This window comes from Eptesicus fuscus, chromosome 2 (genome assembly GCF_027574615.1).
Source record: "Eptesicus fuscus isolate TK198812 chromosome 2, DD_ASM_mEF_20220401, whole genome shotgun sequence".
Taxonomy (NCBI): Eukaryota; Metazoa; Chordata; class Mammalia; order Chiroptera; family Vespertilionidae; genus Eptesicus; species Eptesicus fuscus.
In genome coordinates, this window is record NC_072474.1 from 49,069,047 (window position 1) to 49,088,462 (window position 19,416).

The window sequence follows — 19,416 nt, forward strand, 5'->3', positions numbered from 1 at the left end:
TTTTCCTTAACTTTTTTATGTATCACTGATTAGATTCCTGGTCAGGGCACATGGCCAAGTTGCGGGTTCAATCTCTGGTCAGGGTGCATTCAGGAGGCAACCATAGATGTTTTTCTCTCACATTGATGTTTATCTCTCTCTCTCCTCTCTCCCTCTCCCCTTCTCTCTAAAAATAAATTTTAAAAATATTTTTTTTAAAGTATGTGGCATGGGAGCCTCTGGGGAAAGATATTATCATTGCATGTCAAGTAATCACTGTGAGTAAACTATCCAATGCAATGTTACTGCAATATTTTGAGCCAATATCAGTTGTGGGAGCCTTCGTTTTGTCTTCTCATGTTCAAGGTGGTCAGTGCTTTTAAAAGCCCTTACTCCTACACTGCTATGTTGCTTGGTAAGCAGTTGGCACAAGTCCTGAATTTATGAGCTCCAAACTAAAAACAAAATGGCATACTAATCAGGAAATCCTGACTAGAGAATGTGGGATTTCCCATGCATTTGGCTGCTAAAAGGAAGTGTCACTACTGTCTGCCCAAGGCTTGAATGCACCACAGGTGTGCTGACACTTGCTCCTTGCACCTTTCCAATGTGACAGATTATTTCCATCTCAGAACGGACAATGAGGAGCAAGTCTTCAGAGTGGGTCTTTTAGTAAGAGCACAGTTCTGTCCATTCTGTCCATCCAACAGCTACAAGAGATACTGGACTTGGCACATAAAAAATGAGACAAGTGTAACAATATAAACAAACAAAACAGAAACAGACTCATAGGGAAAACAGACTGATGCTTGTCAGAGGGGAGGGGGTTGGAGGACTGGGGGAAAAGGTAAAGGGATTGAGAAATACAGATTGGTAGTTATAAAATAGTCACAGGGATGTAGAGTACAGCGTAGAGAATATAGTCAACAATATTGTAATAACTATGTATGGTGCCAGGTGGTACTGCAAATATCAGAGGGAACACATTGTAAAGTACATGATTGTCTAGCAATTGTGCTATACTCCTGAAACTAATACACAATACTGAATATAAACTGTAATCCTACTTAATAATAGACAAATATGCAAATTGACCATACCTCCGACACACCCACAAGCCACGCCCACAAGCCACACCAACAAGCCACGCCCACCATCCAATCAGAGCTACCATGAAAATTAACCCAAACCAAGTTGGCTACAGCCACAGAGAGCAAGGTTTCCTAGGTAACAGAGCAAGCCAAGCTTTCCGCCTGCCCTGGCCAGGCCTAAGCCTCCACTCAAGCTACAAAGTTTCAATTATAGAAGGTAAACAAATTCAAACAAATGGCGGCAGAATGGAGCTTGAGAGAGCAGGCCAGGGTTGCCGCCGGCAACAGGGGAAGCAAAGCTTTCCGCACACGCTGGCCGGGCCCACCCGCTTAAGGCTACAAAGTTTCAATTATAACCCCAACAGAAATGGCTGCCGGCCTTGGAGGGAGCCCCAGGCTTTGCTCCACTCCAGGCTACAAAGTTTCAATTGTAGAAGGAAAATAAATTCCAGATACCAGGGCCTCCACTTGGGTTGCCAGGGGGTGTGGCCGGCCTGCAAACCACCACAGACCCCTCGCTCAGGCCGCCCCACGCCCCAAGGGAACCCCCACCTGATCCAGGACACCCTTCAGGGCAAACCAGCTGGCCCCCACCCCTGTACCAGGCCTCTATCCTATCTAATAAAAGAGTAATATACAGATTGATCATCACTGCAACACACAATATAGCTGCCCCCAAGTGGTCAAAGATCCTGCTCCCATGTGGACACAAGATGGCCACCACAAGATGGCCAGCAGGGCAGTTGGGAGGCACCCTGCCTGCAAGGGAGGGCAGTTGAGAAGGACCAGGCCTGCAAGGGAGGGCAGTTAGAGGTGATCAACCCTGCAGGAGAGGGCAGTTAGGGGTGACCAGGCTGGCAGAGGAGGGAAGTTGGGGGCAAACAGGCTGGCAGCAGAGTGGTTAGGGGGTGATCAGGCTGGCAGGCAGAAGCGGTTAGGGGCAATCAGGAAGGCAGGCAGGCAAGCAGTTGGGAGCCAGCAGTCCTGGATTGTGAGAGGGATGTCCGACTGCCCGTTTAGGCCCGATCCCACTGGGATCGGGCCTAAACGGGCAGTCGGACATCCCTTGAGGGGTCCCAGATTGGAGAGGGTACAGGCTGGGCTCAGGGACAACCCCCCTCCATGCACGAATTTCGTGCACCGGGCCTCTAGTTTAAAAATAAAAAGAAATAAAAAACAATAAACTAGAGTAACAGATTTTATTTTAGAAGAACCATTTAGGCTTCTCCAACCACAGACCCAAATAACCAGAGGCAAGCATCTCATGAGTTCATACCTTTGAATACTCAGAAAACTGAAGAAGACACTACATGTGGTTTACTCACATGGTTACTAGAAAAACAGTTCTAAGTAAAACCCTATTAAGATGTATGAGTTTCCAGATACATTTTCTCTAGTCTACAAGGTATGTTTATACACATATTTCACTATTGAAAGGAATTTTTTAAATTTTTGATTGATTGACTGATTTTAAAGACACTGAGAGGAAAGGAGAGAAAAAGAGAGGAAAACAATGATTTGTTATTTTACTTATTTCTGCATTCAGTGGTTGCTTCTTGTATGTGCCCTGACCAGAGATCAAACCTACTACCTTGACATACGGGGACTATGCTCAACCAACTGAGCTACCCGGCCAGGGCTGAAAGGAATTTTTAAAGATAGCCAACCAGTCATCAAGCATATTTCTCACTCTATCCCTGCCAGTTATGCAACACTCTAGAGATAGATATCTCACTTCTTCCAAAAGCAACCCTATTCTTTACACCACTGGGAGTTAAGAAGGCCTTTCTTTGATCAATGGCTCAGTGCCTTCCACCCAATAAGTCTTTTTTTTTTTTGGTCATAAAAACAAAAAACACATCTAACTTCTCTTTACATTATAGCCCTGAAGAGATTTAATGACAGCTCTCATTGCTCCCATCACGTTTTCTTCTTCCCTCCCACAATCCTCACAGCAGTTTCTTTAGCCTTTTCTTATGGACCATGGCCCTAAGTCCCTTCATGATCAGGTACTGTGAATACTAGTGTCCCATGGGGCTTTGAGTAAGGCCATCAACATCAGAAAAATCAGGTTTTTAATCTTACATCTACCCTGTATTGTAAAGACTTCGGTCAAATAAAATCTCTAAGCTTTAGTCTCCTAACCTACAAGAAATTCAATAACAATACTTACCATTTAATTATATAACACTAGAAGCCCGATGCACAAAATTCATGCAAGGGGCTCGGCCCTCGCAGGCCCGGCTTCGTCTGGAAGGTTGTCCGGAAGGTCATTCGGCTGTCTGGTCTAATTATTATTATTATTATTATAGATGTGCACAGAATGAGGAGCCTGAGACCCAATAGATATCAAAAAATGCTACCTTGCTGCCGTAGTGGTCCAGAGTGTGTGCTATGATTTGCCCATTCCCTGGTAAAGGATATGCCCAAGTTTCAACATACCGTTCAGAACATGATCTGACTGGCACGGAGCAGTTTCATAACATCAGGCCACTGGATCGAGCTTACATGATTGGCAGGGCTCTGCCACTTATTTACTCATCCTTCCATCTGACAAAAGGTATTGATTTCAAATAAGACCATGAAGCCATGTCATTCTCTACAACTATCCCTGTCTGCCACTGAGCAAGAATCTGAATAAAGGGACCAGTGGAGTACGCTTTGAAAAATAAGTTTGGCTTATCTTTCTAGATGCATCTCCAAACAAGATAAAAATTTCTTTACTTCTAAGCAAACATCCTAAAAAATAAAATCAGTGATTAGACAGCAATGCTAATGACAGCTGGACTCTACACTTACCAGCAGATTTTGGATGTCAGGATTTGGATGTCAGAGAAAATCTGTTTAAGGAGAAAGTCCTGGCAATCTTTGGAAAAATAAGCAATTTGAATTAAATTTAGTTCATTTTTTTAAAAATGTGTCAATAACAACAGGTGACCAAACCACCAAATGAATAAACATATTCACAGGTTCTGCTGGTTTTCTGTGGATATGACCCCTCAGGAAAGAGAAATTCAGGAGGTGTCTTAATTCTGAAAATAAGAAACCACAGTAAAATATAGCACCACTTTAAGCATGACTTTAATTCGCCTAAATGTCACTGACATATAAATTGTGTGAATTGAATACACTGATTTTTTTTAGAACTAAGACTACTCAATTTTCAAATATAATAGGATTTTTTTTGCACACACAAAAAAAGTTAGAAAACAAAGAAAGGCAGAAAAAATATGAAAAAGCTTCCATAAAAACTGTCAGAGATAATCACTATTTTAAAGCTCTGGGTATACCAGGTGTTTTTTTGTTTGTTTTTGTTTTTTTTTAACACCATTCTCAAAAGGAGTGTTTTGAAAAACTGGATGTTATAAAGCTAGCCATCATCAGCAAAAAATAGAGATAGCAGAAAAGTTATCTCTGTGATCTAGCAGCCAGGAAACTAAACATGGATTCCTGTACCTTTCCACTCATTTCTCCTGAAAATTACATCATCCCAATGATTCAGGGAAAAAAAATTTCCCAGATGTTTCCAGACACAATTATGATAATTATAGCTTTATAGAAATTAGGCAAACCATTTTTCTTGCCCTTCGTGTTTAATCAGAAGAGTCCTAATGTCAACCTGAGAGTAAAATCCCAATTATTAAATAATGAATGAGTTCTGGAGAAAGGAAAAAGGGATGTGTCTAGTGAAACCAGTTTTTAGTAGAGGAAGCTTTCTGATTTAAAAATTTAAGCAAAAATTTTAAGTGATGGAGAGATGTATAACCAATGAAAGATATAATTTAAAAATAATGGAGCTAAAATAATGGCAGAGAAGCTAAAATTCTCAAGTCAAAAAAGCTAAAAATAATTAAAGGGACCTTTAAAGTGAGATTTAAAGCAAGTAGAGTCAGGAAGGTAAAATATCCCTGACTGCAGAAGATGGTGTTATGTTCATGGGCGTTTGAATGAAGATAGAAGTCTTTCTTTTGCTCTTCTCTTCCCCAAGGAGCAAGAGAATGGCCTTTACATCAGGAAGCATCAGTGCTCACACAAGTCCCTTCCAACTCAAACAGAAGGGATCCTAGGAATGTTTCACTTTTCAGCAGATTGCTGAAATTTTGGGTAAATATCACCAGACATATGATTTCAAATCCAGAAAACTTCTTGGGAGTTTCATGACTAAGAGGCAACTTTTTTTAGAATCCTGTATCTGATATCAAGAGATTGAAACCAGATAGGAATAGGAATATGTGCACCAATAATATAACATATATATGCGAAGAATTACATTGTCTACAACTGAAAATAAAAACCTTACATTCAGAAGGCCAGTGTTAAGGAGCATAATCTTCAGCATGTCAATAGCAGTTGTTGTTTTCAAGTATCTGAAATCACAGATTGCTTGAACACATATCATTGATTTTATTATTCAGAATGTCTGCTTCAAAGTAAAGAAATGTTGATCATGTTCTGAGTTGCATCCAGAAAGATAAGCCAAACTTCTTTCTCACTCAAAAATACAACAGTGATTTTCTATATCAGTCAATGTGCTCTAATCACTCTCCTGTTGTTTCCATAAGATTAAATGACAAGCAAGTATCAAATTTGTGAAAGATATTAGGATAAAAGTAAAGGTAATTAACTAACGTTATGGGGAAACAATTTGCAATGTTTAAACAATCTAAGATAATATGTTATAACTGTGGCATCATGAAACTGCTTTTAAATTGATTATTTCTTAGACAATTCTCAGGGTAAAAATGAAATGGTATCTACATTCTTTTTTCAAGTAAAAAAAAAAACACAACTGAAAACTTTTTAAATAAATAATTTAAAAATTAAATATATGTGTGTATATTTACATATACTGGTATATGTATATGTATACACACACACATGCACATGAACACACACTCAAGTTATTTGTTCTTGTGTTTATTTGTTTCCTTCTTTAGTAGAGGTTGTTAGGCCGCAAGATTTTAACCTGAAATGCATGCTTGTCTCTAGGAACTACTAGATCTGCCTTAGCAGTACCCAGTGTGGTTATAATGTAACCTGAGGCACACTCAGACTGAAATAAGTTAATGGAAGTAACTTTATATGGAACTTGAGGGCAGGGGTGCAGTGCTCTGCAATAAATGTAATATTTTAAATATTAGTAGGTTTTCTACTTTGTCTTTCTAAGTACATTGCCTAAGTTGGTTTTCATGTTAGGTGGGAAAGAAGGTGTGGCTAGTGATTAGAAATGCAAAGAGGAAGGGCAAATTATGATGTTCAGACTAGGATTAAGCAGCAAGATCCAGCTACTGTGTTGAGAGATGATTTTCTAAATAATTGAATTCTAACATTCCTCAACAAATGAGTCAGTAGTCCAAGAGGAGTGAGTCCCCAAAATATTTCTAAAGTATAGAGAAGATAACCTTGTCTTCCACTAAGTCTTGGCTGGGATCAAGAGGGAAAATACGATATAAGAGAAGTAAAGGAAAGATACTCCCCTTTCAGTCCCAGTGATGGTGGACGAAGACAGCGGACAGTTAAGTGGCCTGGTGTGGATTCTGATATTCCACTTTGGGGATTTGTCCCAAGTAGGAAGAACAACTACATATCCTTGAGGGTAAACAGGTCAGAAACATGCTATGTCTCCACTTCCTATAACAGTTCAGCTAAGAGCTAACCTGTTCCAACATCTATCTGGTGTGTGGCCACATCAATTTTCTAGGAACATGTAGACAAGTACAGATAGAAGTTCTTGCGAATTAGCCCTTCCTGAATTACCCTTGGTGCCCAGATGATTCATGGAGAATTTGTTGAGAGCCTGGGCTGGGGGGAATGGGAGGTGCTTGTCAGCAGACTTAGCACAAAGTCAAGGCCAAATGCAATTTCCCACCAAACCTGAGAGAGTGCTGTAGCTCCAAGGGCCCAGGAGATGCCAAGCCAGCTGCATCTCCAAGGCTATAGGATCCCAACCAAAGTAAGAGTTACACTGACCGCAAGCTTCAGCTGTGTATGACAGCAGGCAAGCAACGTCAGGTCAACAAGGATTGTCTAATTGAGGACCCTGATTTTCCTCACCTCCACAAGCCCACGTAAGCTTCCATCCACCTTAGGAAACAAAGCAAAGAGAGAGGGAAGCTACTGAACAACTGAGCATTTTTATCCAAGAAAGACAGACTATTTTCTAAATGGACTGTTTAAATTACTAGATCCAATTAAGCTTTAAACCACACAGGACATTTAAATCTTTTTCTTGCTAATTAGTAAATAGGGATTTTGGAGGAAGGCCAATTAGTTATGGATGTAATGAAGAAATTGTATTTTTATTGTACATTCTAATTATAAGATAAATTATATTTGTGAATCTGCTACCCCTGGTTTTGCCCACTCACAAAAATCTTGTTTCAAATTGTCAGCGAGTTCCATCCCTACAATGATTCTTGTGCTGCGATGTTAAGGGGACGGCCTATGGATCACTGAAAAAGAGCAAATCTATACACTGCAGAAACAAACAAAAACAAAACCATGGAAATACTGCAGCTATAAATCTTCATAAATTTTACAAAGATACAAATTCAGGTTCTTACACTTCACATAATCCCCCAAAGGAGCAGGGAAAGCCCTCAGCCGCCGGCCTTGTGCTTGTCCCCATCCTGGTCTAGTCCTCTCCTTTTTCACATGTTTTGAAAGCTTCTCCTCTCCATGTCCCTGGTGTTCTGGTCTCGTGTCTTAGATGTTGCTTTCTTTTATTAGGGCCCTTTGTTATCGCCTCTGCTAACGTACTTGCTCGAAGTCTGTAGGTGCATTTGATTTAATGAGTCTCTGCAGAGCTTGGCTGCCTCAAATACACACGACTGCACTCTGCGTTCCTGCTTTATAGTCCTGGGCTTGTCTCATGTCACCCGAAGTTTTCTTTGCAGCTATAACGCTCTCTGTCCCAGCCTCGGCATGAGGTACATTTTCAAGACTTAACTGAAAATGGCTCTCTCCAGAGTTCAGCCCAAGGATGCTAGGAGAGCTCCTAGGCAACATCATCGCACATCCCACACTTACACCTCCAGCGTGTGCAGGCTTTACCATGGAAAGGGGTCTGAGACATGGCAACCATCCTGCACACTTCCCTCTAGATTAATGCCTACAATTACATTTTTGCATACATTACTTGCTACTTTGGATAAATTGCTTGGGTTTTTAGTAATTTTTATCACCCTTCTGGGTGTCTTAAACTTTAGCAGTTACATGAGTACATTGCCTTTGGTTAGTTAAGTTAGTGTAGGACTTAAAGAAGTTATATTTAATGAGATTATGGGAAAAGTTTGCTTGGGGACATTTCACAGTCTAATACGTGATTACGTTATTTTATTCCTCTGTGAAATCAAATGACAATATCTCTCTAATGCAGTCAAATTTTCATAAAAAAATAAAAGGAGCGGTGTCTTTTCTGTTCTGTTCTTATATGAACACATTTTTTGAATGCTGAGTTAAATGGAGAATAGGAAAATAAATATCGCATTTCTAGGAAATGGACACTGAAGCCAATAAACAACACATTATGGAGATCAAAACTGACTGTGTTTTCTTGTCTCACGTCCTGGATGTAGCTTCCTTCATCGGGGCCCTTGTTGGCGCACCTCAAGCCCCTGAACTCAGACACAGGAGACAAAGAGCCCAGAACGTCACCTTTGTGCTGTGTCTGCCGCCTCTGCAACCTGAGCTGGAAGAAAGAGAAGCAGGCAGGGGGGATACAGTTTGCTAATGTGAGTGCACACTGTAACATACTATACTACAGTCATGCACTCAAAAAAATAATAATAATAATCTCCTGTCTTGCACCAGGGTCTGACCTGTGCACTCCAGAGCAAACAAGGACATAATTTCCACCTTCCGGGGGCTCACAGGCTAGCAGGGGAGATAAAATGGGCACAGATTATCCTAGAATTAAGGAATAGAGAACGACTGTATAAAAACAGCACCAACAATAACTCTAGAGAAGATCAGAGGAAGAAACTTCCGGCTACGTGGTGGGGAAAGGGTTCAAGTAGCAGATGGCTTTCAAATGGAGCCTTGAAGGATGGGTGTGATTTCCCAAAGCAGATGTGAGGACTATGGCTTCTACAGGTGAGGCGTGAAATAAAAATATGTGGAGAGAAAACCAATAAGTCTGTGTACAGCCTAGAGATGAACAAAACTTCAAAATAGGGGCAGGATACGGTGGGAAGGGCGGCAACAGAGAAGGAAGGGCTGGCGCTGCCTGGGAGGAGGGGACGCAGGGCCCTTGGTCTCCCACGGCAGCCCTGCTCCAGACTCCCAAGGCGCAGTCAGGAAATCAGAGCCGGGTTCAAAACCTGAGGAAGGTAGGCTCGTTCAACAAACAGTCCTGTGGCTATTTAAGAACATAATCCCCTAGGCTGCCTGTGTGAAGGTGCGGTCTTTCTGCCGTATTAGTTCGAGGTGGCGGATTTAAGAATCTGTGCCTCATTAAAAGTAAAAATGTAAGCATGATCAAGCAACATTTGCACAAAATGTTTTATTCAGCTGAGTTTCCCCTGAAATTCAAATTGACTGAATAAAACCAAAACAGAGGAAGACTGCTAACACATTTCTGTAAGATCTCTGCATATTTCAGCCATCATTTTGCAGTAAGGCGATCAGCTAAAACAAGGGACCATTGGCTTGTATTCCATCAAAACTATGCCATCGGCCTTAGCCGGTTTAGCCAAGTGGATAGAGCTTTGGCCTGCGGACTGGGTGATCCCAGGTTCGATTCCGGCCAAGGGCACATGCCTAGGTTGCAGTCTCAATCCCTAGTAGGAGGTGTGCAGGGGGCAGCCGATCAATGATTCTCTTTCATCGTTGATGTTTCTATCTCTCTCTCTCCCTCTCCCTTCCTCTCTAAAGTAAATTAAAAAAAAAAAAAAAAAACTTTGCCATCCTCTAGAGGAGAGATATTCTGAGACCTAAGACTTCTAAAAGAATTATTCCAGGACTTTTGAAGAATTACTTGAATTATCATTTAAAAATAAGTTTGTGATTAATGTGTAAGCAAAAGAAAACTTTCTGCAGAAGAAAAGGAATGATATATAGATAATTTTTGACTATCAAGACTGCACACAACACTTTTATGGATTTGAAAGCACAGTTGCCATAGAGACAATCGAGGACATTAGACACGAAACTTCAAACTGTCCATAAACACTGTGTGTCACTGTTGTTTACTTCGTGACTCACTAAAGAGTTATTGGTTATTTTTCCCGTTCAATTGAGGGGAGGATTCAAGCAACATCACAACTTTAGAATCATCACCATGTAAATATCAATACATAATTTTCAATAGAAGACTGTCTACTGGGACCATCTATTCCAAACAAGTTAATCACATATAGTCCTGGTCCAACAAGATCTTGATACTGAAGGGAAAGGTCAGAATCAAAGAGAGCTAAGGGGAGGAAGGGGCAGCAGAGCGTAGCTAGACTGTGCCAATTTCGCTCATTGTTCTGGGCTAAAGGGCTCAATGTGAGGCTGAACCATCCACATTCCTCAACACATCCAGTTCAAATGGCTGCTTAGGAAGGAAAAGTAGCAAAAACATTGCACATTAAAAAGATGGCCTAAATTTTCATCCTAATGATTTAACACATGCTTGACTAGAAATAGGGTGAGGGGGGAGATTTTAAAGGAAAAGATGAAGTAGAAGCTTATCAGACCTCAGCAAATTTGCTCTCTGAAGGAAAATGTCCACCTTATTTTCTATACAGTTCTTAGTTAAATACACACTTACTACAAATCAATCCAAGTATAGATTATGAGAATGAATGTTTTTAAATAATAATGGCTTTTTTAAAAAGCTCCACCTATCTTTATTTTTTTTTCTCTGAAACGTATCTTTCCTCTATTTATTCTTTTTTTTTCAATTTTTTTTATTAAGGTATTATATGTGTACATATCTTACCATTGCCACCCCCCACCCCACTCCCATATATGCCCTCACCCCCCAGAGTTTTGCATCCATTGGTTATGCTTATATGCATGCATACAAGTCCTTTGATTGATCTCTTATCTCCCCCACCTCTCCCTGACTTTCCCCCTGTAATTTGACAGTCTGTTTGATGCTTTACTGTCTCTGTATCTGTCTTTTTGTTCAAGTTTATAATGTTCTTTATTATCCATAAATGAGTGAGATCATGTGGTATTTTTCTTTCATTGACTGGCTTATTTCACTTAACATAATGTTCTCCAATTCCATCCATGTTGCTGCAAATGATGAAAATTCCTTCTTTTTTATGGCAGCATAGTATTCCATTGTGTAGATGTACCACAGTTTTCTGATCCACTCATCTGCTGACGGGCACCTAGGCTGTTTCCAAATCTTAGCTATGGTGAATTGTGCTGCTATGAACATAGGGGTGCATATATCCTTTCTGATTGGTGTTTCTAGTTTCTTTGGATATATTCCCAGGAGTGGGATTACTGGGTCAAATGGGAGTTCCATTTTCAGTTTTTTGAGGAAACTCCATACTGGTGGGAATGCAGACTGGTGCAGCCACTGTGGAGAACAGTATGGAGCTCCACCTATCTTTAGAAAAATGTTTTAAAAACTATGTTACAGTGCTCTTACCAGTAAGCACTCATATGTCAGCATGGAACAACAAGTTCTAGAAAAGTAATGGATCTCTGTTTGTGACTTTAGGAAAGGGTAGTACCATAAGATGTGGAATTCTCTAATTACTATATGCTAAACAGTTGAAAATGTGGGCCTAGGAAATCTGTTGTTATGTTTTAAAGATAATATACACAATCAAGTCAGCTACCTATTCTTGAGGTGTGTTTGAATACTTACTTCTTCCTAGACATTGTTTGGACCACGTGGAGTCTGGTGACACAAAATTAAGTAAGACAATCTATCCTTAAGCTCACCAACTGGAAGTGAAGGGAAGAGGCCGGGAGAGGTAAACTGAAAAAGTAAAATCCACTATGGTCAGTGCTATAAAAAGAGAAAATGTGGAGTAAGTGCTGATAAGCCTAGATGTCAGGAAACCTAATTTGGCTTCTTTTTTTTCTCCCCCTTAAATAAAAGCTTTAAAAATTTTGTTGCCCTGGCCAATGTGGCTCAGTTGATTGGGTGTCATCCTGTGCACAAAGGGTCGCCAGTTTGATTCCCTGGTGGGGCACATGCCCAGACTGTGGCTTGACCCCAGGTCGGGGTGCATGCACAAAGGCTGGAGCGGGGGCAGCCAATCAATGTTTCATTCTCCCATCAGTGTTTCTCTCTCTCCCTCTCCCATCCTTTCTCTCTAAAACATCAATGAAGACATATAGAAAAGAAAAAAATTTTCTCTGTCACCCATCACACCCCAAGATAGACCCAAATGTTATTCTGTGTACACTGAGGAACATGAACCAACATGAGAAGCAAATCTTTTCATTTAAAATAAGGAAGCTACCTCTCCACAAGTCAGAGCATTTCACTTCTTAAGATGCAAGAATATAATATCTTTGCTAGCATTATAGGGTGAGCAAGCAGGTCCCATTCTTCCAAAGTTTCTTTTCCAAGAAAAGTGTCTTCCTTTGCTTTACTAGGCCATAGGCAGGGCACTTAAACTCTCTAAACTTCAGTTTCTTCATTTATAAAGTGGTCACAATAATAATCCCTAGCTCACATAGTTGCTGCCAGAAATAATAAGGCAGCAATGCTAAAAAAAAAAAAAAAAAAAAAGTAACTAATGTTCCTGGAACCTTTAATAAAGGATCAATAAATATTCACTCTAATTATGTAATGCAGTTCTGAAGATTATAATTATCATACACATGACTTCCCAAAAGGCTTATTTATGGTTATGGAACAGGTAGGGTAATGGATGTCATTGGATTCTGAGCATATATTTTGCTGCATGTAGTGAATGAACACTACATTTCCAAATTTAGGTTTTAAATGTACCAAAATGTCAAGCAATTGCTTTACTGCACCCTAGTTATTGGTCTTTTAAGTTAATACATAATTTCCTCTTTAAGCAGTTATTATAAAGCTAAACAATAAAAAGATGGATCGCAGCTGCAGGATAAAACAGTGATGATATTGGTAATGCACAATATCCAGGGGGAATAGGAGGAGAGGGACTTGAGGGGAATGTTTCCAAATGGGGAGGGTTCGCTGGAACGCAGACTTCATGATTTGGGTTAAGGTCAGATAAGCACCAGGGCCTCAGGATGGGGATTTCAGGTTGGTGAAGTCTTTCAATTAGATAGGATCTTCAAGTGAAAAACTTCAGTGTACACTAGCAAAATAGTATGAAGAAAATCTAGCTCTTCCCAAATAGTGCCATCATCTTGCCGATATACTGGCCCATATTTCGGAAATGAGAAGAGGGTGGGAGAACTTGATTGTCCTGGGTTCAATGGTCTCAACACATCTGGCTCTTCACAGCTTTATGCAATTCCTTTCCCAAAATTTGCTTGTTGATCACAGAATGTACGCTTAACCTACAGCTTCCAAAACACTTTTTGGCAGCCTCCCATCTCTACTGCTTTGTCCTTCCTCTTTCTAATTCTGGGAATGCCCTCCCATCTCTCCTTTCTGCCTATTTCTACTATTTGCATCCATTAAGACTTAATTCAGCCCGGCCGATGTGGCTCAGTGGTTGAACATCAACCTATGAACCAGGAAGTCAGGTCTCAATTCAAGGTCAGAGCACATGCCTGGTTGCGGGTCTAATCCCCAATAGGGGGTGTGCAGGAGGCAGCTAATCAATGGTTCTCTCTCATCATTGATGTTCCTATGTCTCTCTCTCTCCCTCCCACTTCCTCTCTCTGAAATCAATAAAAACATTCAAAAAATATTATTCAGATGTCAGCTGCTCCATGGAGCCCCCTCAGTGCCTTTGGCTGTGATTTCTTCCTCTTGGTTCTCTGTACAGACAGACCTTGGAGATATTGCAGGTTCGGTTCCAGGCCTCTGCAATAAAGCAGATATCACTGCAAAGCGAGTCACACAAATGTTTAGGTTTCCCAGTGCATATGAAAGTTATGGCTGCACTATTTTTGTAGTCTATTAAATGGGCAATAGCATTATGCCTTAAAAAAAATGCATATACCTTAATTTAAAAATACTTTATTGCTAAAAAAAAAAAAAATCCTAACTATCTTCTGAGCCTGTTGGGAAAATGGTGCCAATAGATTTGCTTGACACAGGGTTGCCACAAACCCTCAATTTGTTTTTTAAAAAATGCAGTATCTGATAAGCACAATAAAGCAAGGTATGCCTGTATTTTTATGATACTTGATTTCTATCTTAATTACACCTAACTATGCTCTAGGAAGAAACGTGACCCACGTCTACCTCTTCTGGACGTGACTCCTTAAGTTTCAGGAATCTGCCTTCCACATCTTGATACACAGCGCTCTGCCTTTTATAGGGATTCAGGAATCTCTCTGAACTGGGTGAATAAATGAAGGCTGCACGGCTTAAAGTGACAACCTGTGCTGTTTGTGACTGCACAGCAGGAGTGGCAGCAGATACTGTGCTGGCCAAACAGCCATGTTTTTCGGAAATCCACCTTCATTCCCTTTCAGTAACACCGCAGTGACCTCAAGAAATTATTGAACCATAACGTGATTCCTTCGCTTCCAGGTGACCTGCATAATAAACCTAAGCCCAGTGAACCAATTCACAAATTGGATTGGCACAGCTGTTTTAAAGATACGCTCCTGGATGCAGGCTTCCTTGAAACAAAATTTGCCGGGTGCACTCCGGAGGAGTGGACTCATCACCGCATTTGGAGCTCCTCTTGCCAGAGGTTAGCATTTTGGAGGAAAACAAGAATGCACATGACTGCTTCCTCTGCACTTCACCTCTGCTCTTGGTGCCACTTTGCCAGTGAGGTCCTCCTTCCTCCACTGGCGAGCGCTGCACACCACCTGCTCCAGCTTCACGGCCTCTCCTTTCTTCTGTTGCTTTTTAGCTTCCTAACATATGAGGTGCTTTACTGATCTATGATGTCTATTGCCTGTTATCTTTGCTAGAATATAAGCTTGTAGTTTTGTTTGGTTTTGTTTACCGATGTACTGATGTATCTGAAGAATCTACAAGGATGCCTTATACATAGTAGTCCCTCAATAAATTCGTTGAGCCATGTTAGAAAAGGTTTCTAAGCCCCAACATTCTTGATATTTTGGGCTCAGTGAATTTCTGTTACGGATGCTGTCCTGTACGTACATCATGGATTGGTTAGCAGTACCCTGGCTTTCCTAGCTATTCACCAGGATCACCTAACCTCAAGTTGTAGCAACCGAAGATGACTCCAGAAATGGCCAGATGTCACCCATTTCCAAGTAAAGGCGGGGCAAAGTTGCCCCTCTTGGAAATCGCTGGTTTAGAGTCTATCTTGAATGAGCATCTTACAGTCCTTTCCTCTCTGTCCGCCTGTCCTCTTCTTACCTCCCTTCTGATTCCACATCTGTATTTTCAACCCCTCTGACTTTCCTACAACATCCAGGCTCCATCTTGGAGGCTTCTCACGTTTTCATTGGCCACTAGTCTTGCCTTTGTCCTGAAAACCTGATGCAAGATATTTATGGCCATTGCAGGAGTGAGTTTAGATCAGTCAGATTTTCATAACAGAGCATCTACCCCCCCCCCCCAAAAAAAAAATGGCAAGAAAGGAAAACAAGTTATCTTGTTAATATTAATTATCTTTCATAGCATAATTTCTGGGCATTATTAGACAAAGTTTCTGCCTTTAGACCTCCACTCCAAGGAAAAGAAGGAAAGAAACAGAGAACCTCCTTTGCTGCACAGCATCTCTGCACCCTGTTTAATCTCAGAAGTGGGGAAGCAAGGCTCCTCAATGATGAGCACCCAAAAACGGTACATTCCTCACAATAATAGATTTGAATCAGACTAACTTTCACTTCTGGTAACTGAGAAAGGGACTAAAATCTATACCCGCAGCTAGTGATAGGGGAGTGAGATGCTATATCTTATTTGTTCTTACGTTTTCTTCTATTAATTCTTAAGCATCAAAATCCTGCTCAGGGTCTAGCAGAGGCAAGGAGGGGTAGAGAGAGTTATTGAGAAATAGTGCTGCCTTCAGCCTTGATTCCTGCCTGAAAGAATTTTTTTAAAAGCCTGCTTTAGCCTTTAAATAGCTTTGCAAGTCACATTTCATGACAACACTGTCTAGAAAAATGCACTGTGAGCCTAAGGCACCAGCATGAAATCAAAACATCCCCTATAAATATCGTGGGGAATCAGATTGCACCAGGGAGAAATAAACCCCCAAGGAGCAAATCTGAATTTTTCCAGGAAGCCTGGGTTCTTTCATGGAATTATAGGGATCATTTGATGTGCAAAACTTTAGCTGATCTCTGAACACACCGCTACATAGGCACACACCCACAGTACAATTAAATCAGGAGCTCATTTTCCTGAATTCACAGTAAGTATATAAAAAGCAGAGAAGGCGGTTGACCTAAACTGAACAGTTTTCTTCGTGCTTTTAAAAATCTTGTACTTTTTTCCCCTTTCAACCAGCTTTTCATACCTCCACACTGTTTATTTACAGATTTTTTTAGGCTTTGAATGTACTGTAAGTACAATGATGCCAGCCTCCCTTAGTCTATACCTTCCAGAGGACCAGGCGAAGTTGCTTTCAATTGCAATCCGCCCCGAGAATGCTTGGCTTAATCTTAACTACAACGTCTGCTCTCAAGCTCTGGTGGCCCAGAAGGAAGAAGGCAAAGGAAGCAGGATGAGAAAAGGAGAAATTTCAAAAGCATTTTGGCATCAGCATTTCAGAGCAACCATTGGGTGCTATAAAGTAAAAAGGTGAAATGCTTATTTATGGGGAAATAAGACACACTAGACACAGTAACTTTCTTTCTAAATAAATGAACACATGCTAAACATAAACCTACTAAAAATATTTAATGAAAGGCTGAGGAAACGTCAAGTAAGTTTGCAGCAACAGAGTCACATTTTTCTTACAGGAAGGTAAATTTGTGTTAGATTTCAAAGGAAATTAGAGATGCAGTTTATGAAAAGAATGACAGAGGATAGTGTTTAAAAAATTGTCTTTATAGCAGGACTCGCCCTAATGTCTACACTAAATATTTAAAGCTATTGATTGTTATTGAAATAAAATGTACTAAATAAATCAATTATATTAAAATTGTGTTCTGGTTCTCATTCTGCCAGTAACCAATCTCTGCGACCTTATAAATATCTCTTTCCCTGGTATTTCTGCTTCCTGGTTTTGTAAGTAAGACAATAAGACTAGATTATACTTTAAAGTCACTGAAATGGATAGACAAAATCTGTGTAGCCTCTGAGGCTCTTTCAGTCCTAAAGACCTACCTGGAATACATGTAAAGGTATTGTTTTTTTCTTTATTCTTTATTTTGATAAGTCCCAAATTGCTTAAATTATAGTTGCTTTACAATATCTAGGAGGGAAAAAAACCATAAACATATCCACAAAATGAGTTCTAGATATTTGTGGAGTGGGGAATTATTGAAAGAATGTGAATTAAATGGCCTGTAAAGGCCCTCCCCCAAAATCGAATGTTTTGATTTTCTATCTTTTTAACTAGACTGACAGTGTATTATCCAAGAAGGATAAAAATATAAGCAATTTAATGTATTAACAGGAATGATAGAACATTCAGTTTGTAGTGGCCACCCATTCTTGCCTAAAAATAAGAACATTGAGGAATTGGAACAAAGTCAGATAGATTTGGGACAAAGACTGAGAAAAGGAGAAAGGGCTAGAGCCTGAGGCACTGCAGAGGCGGGCTAAGGAGTCCTACAATAAGGAAGACGGAGCTTTCCCTCTCAGGGTCTCCGAGAGCCAGGAGACCCTGCACAGCCAGGGTGGGAATGAGTAAAAAGTGCTCAGGTTGCATAGAGAGGAAGGGTGGAGAGTCCCTGAAGAAAAAATCCACCTTCTTTATGGTTCTGCCAAGGACTCTCCTTGTTCAGATACAAATATTTGTTCAAGAATGTTGCCTTATGCAGAGACTGACTAGCCAGGTCTCTTTATCCCAAAATGAACAAGCACCACACAAGAGTATTGGCAAACTCTTCCGCATCTCACAGACTCCAAGGAACGTGTGAGAAGACCAATCGTGCTCTGTCAGACCAAAGCTCCCTGCTGGAAGAGGAGGCGAAGTCCAAGGGAACTGACCTACTTTTACCAACTCAACTTCCAGAAGAAAATCTAATTATCAGATGCTGGATTCCTCCCAGAAATGAGTCAAATTGGTGACTTAGTAGCTGCGTCAATCAGTCCTGTCAGACTGTCAATCATTGATATTTTTCTTCTCACTTTCAATGTTTTTAAATGGCAATTCTAGCATATAAGAGAATGAATATGACAGCTCAGTCAGTGTCATGCTGTCTTGACTCTCAGGGCCCCTTCACAAGCTAAATGAAAGTGGAATGTATGAAAGGAGACCCCCTCTTTTCCTCCTTGTCCACTCTTTACTTTATAGAACTCCATTACAGTACAATTTCTCCTTTTTTCCAGATTTGGAGGGGTTGACAATAAGATGGGACTATAGGAGATTTTCCTTAACCTTGAATCAGCAAATAAAATATTAGAATCTGTTGCATCCCTGGTACAAAGGTCGGGGCTTCCAAGCAGGGACTCAAGCCAACATTTCCTTCCAGAGGGGCTTACTGTGGCAATTCTTTGAAGTACATACTCTAAAGAATAATTTATACCAGGAAAAAAAAATCTCATATAAGTATGCTTCTTTTTTGAAAGGTAGATGTACAAAAGGTAATTCACCCTCTAAGAAATATATTTTACTAGAAGCGCGGTGCATGAAATTCGTGCACAGAGGGAGGTTGTCCCTCAGCCCAGCCTGTACCCTCTCCAATCTGGGACCCCTAGAGGGATGTCCAACTGCCCGTTTAGGCCCGATCCTACCTAAACGGGCAGTCGGACATCCCTCTCACAATCCAGGACTGCTGGCTCCCAACTGCTTGCCTGCCTGCCTTCCTGATTGCCCCTAACTGCTTCTGCCTGCCAGCCTGATCACCCCCTAACCACTCCGCTGCCAGCCTGGTTGATGCTTAACTGCTCCCCTGCCAGCCTGTTTGCCCCCAACTTCCCTCCTCTGCCGGCCTGGTCACCCCTAACTGCCCTCTCCTACAGGGTTGATCACCTCCAACTGCCCTCCCTTGCAGGCCGGGTCCCTCTCAACTGCCCTCCCTTGCAGGCCGGGTGCCTCCCAACTGCCCTCTCCTGCTGGCCTTCTTGTAGTGGCCATCTTGTGTCCACATGGGGGCAGGATCTTTGACCACATGGGGGCAGACATATTGTGTGTTGGAGTGATGGTCAATCTGCATATTACTCTTTTATTAGATAGGATAG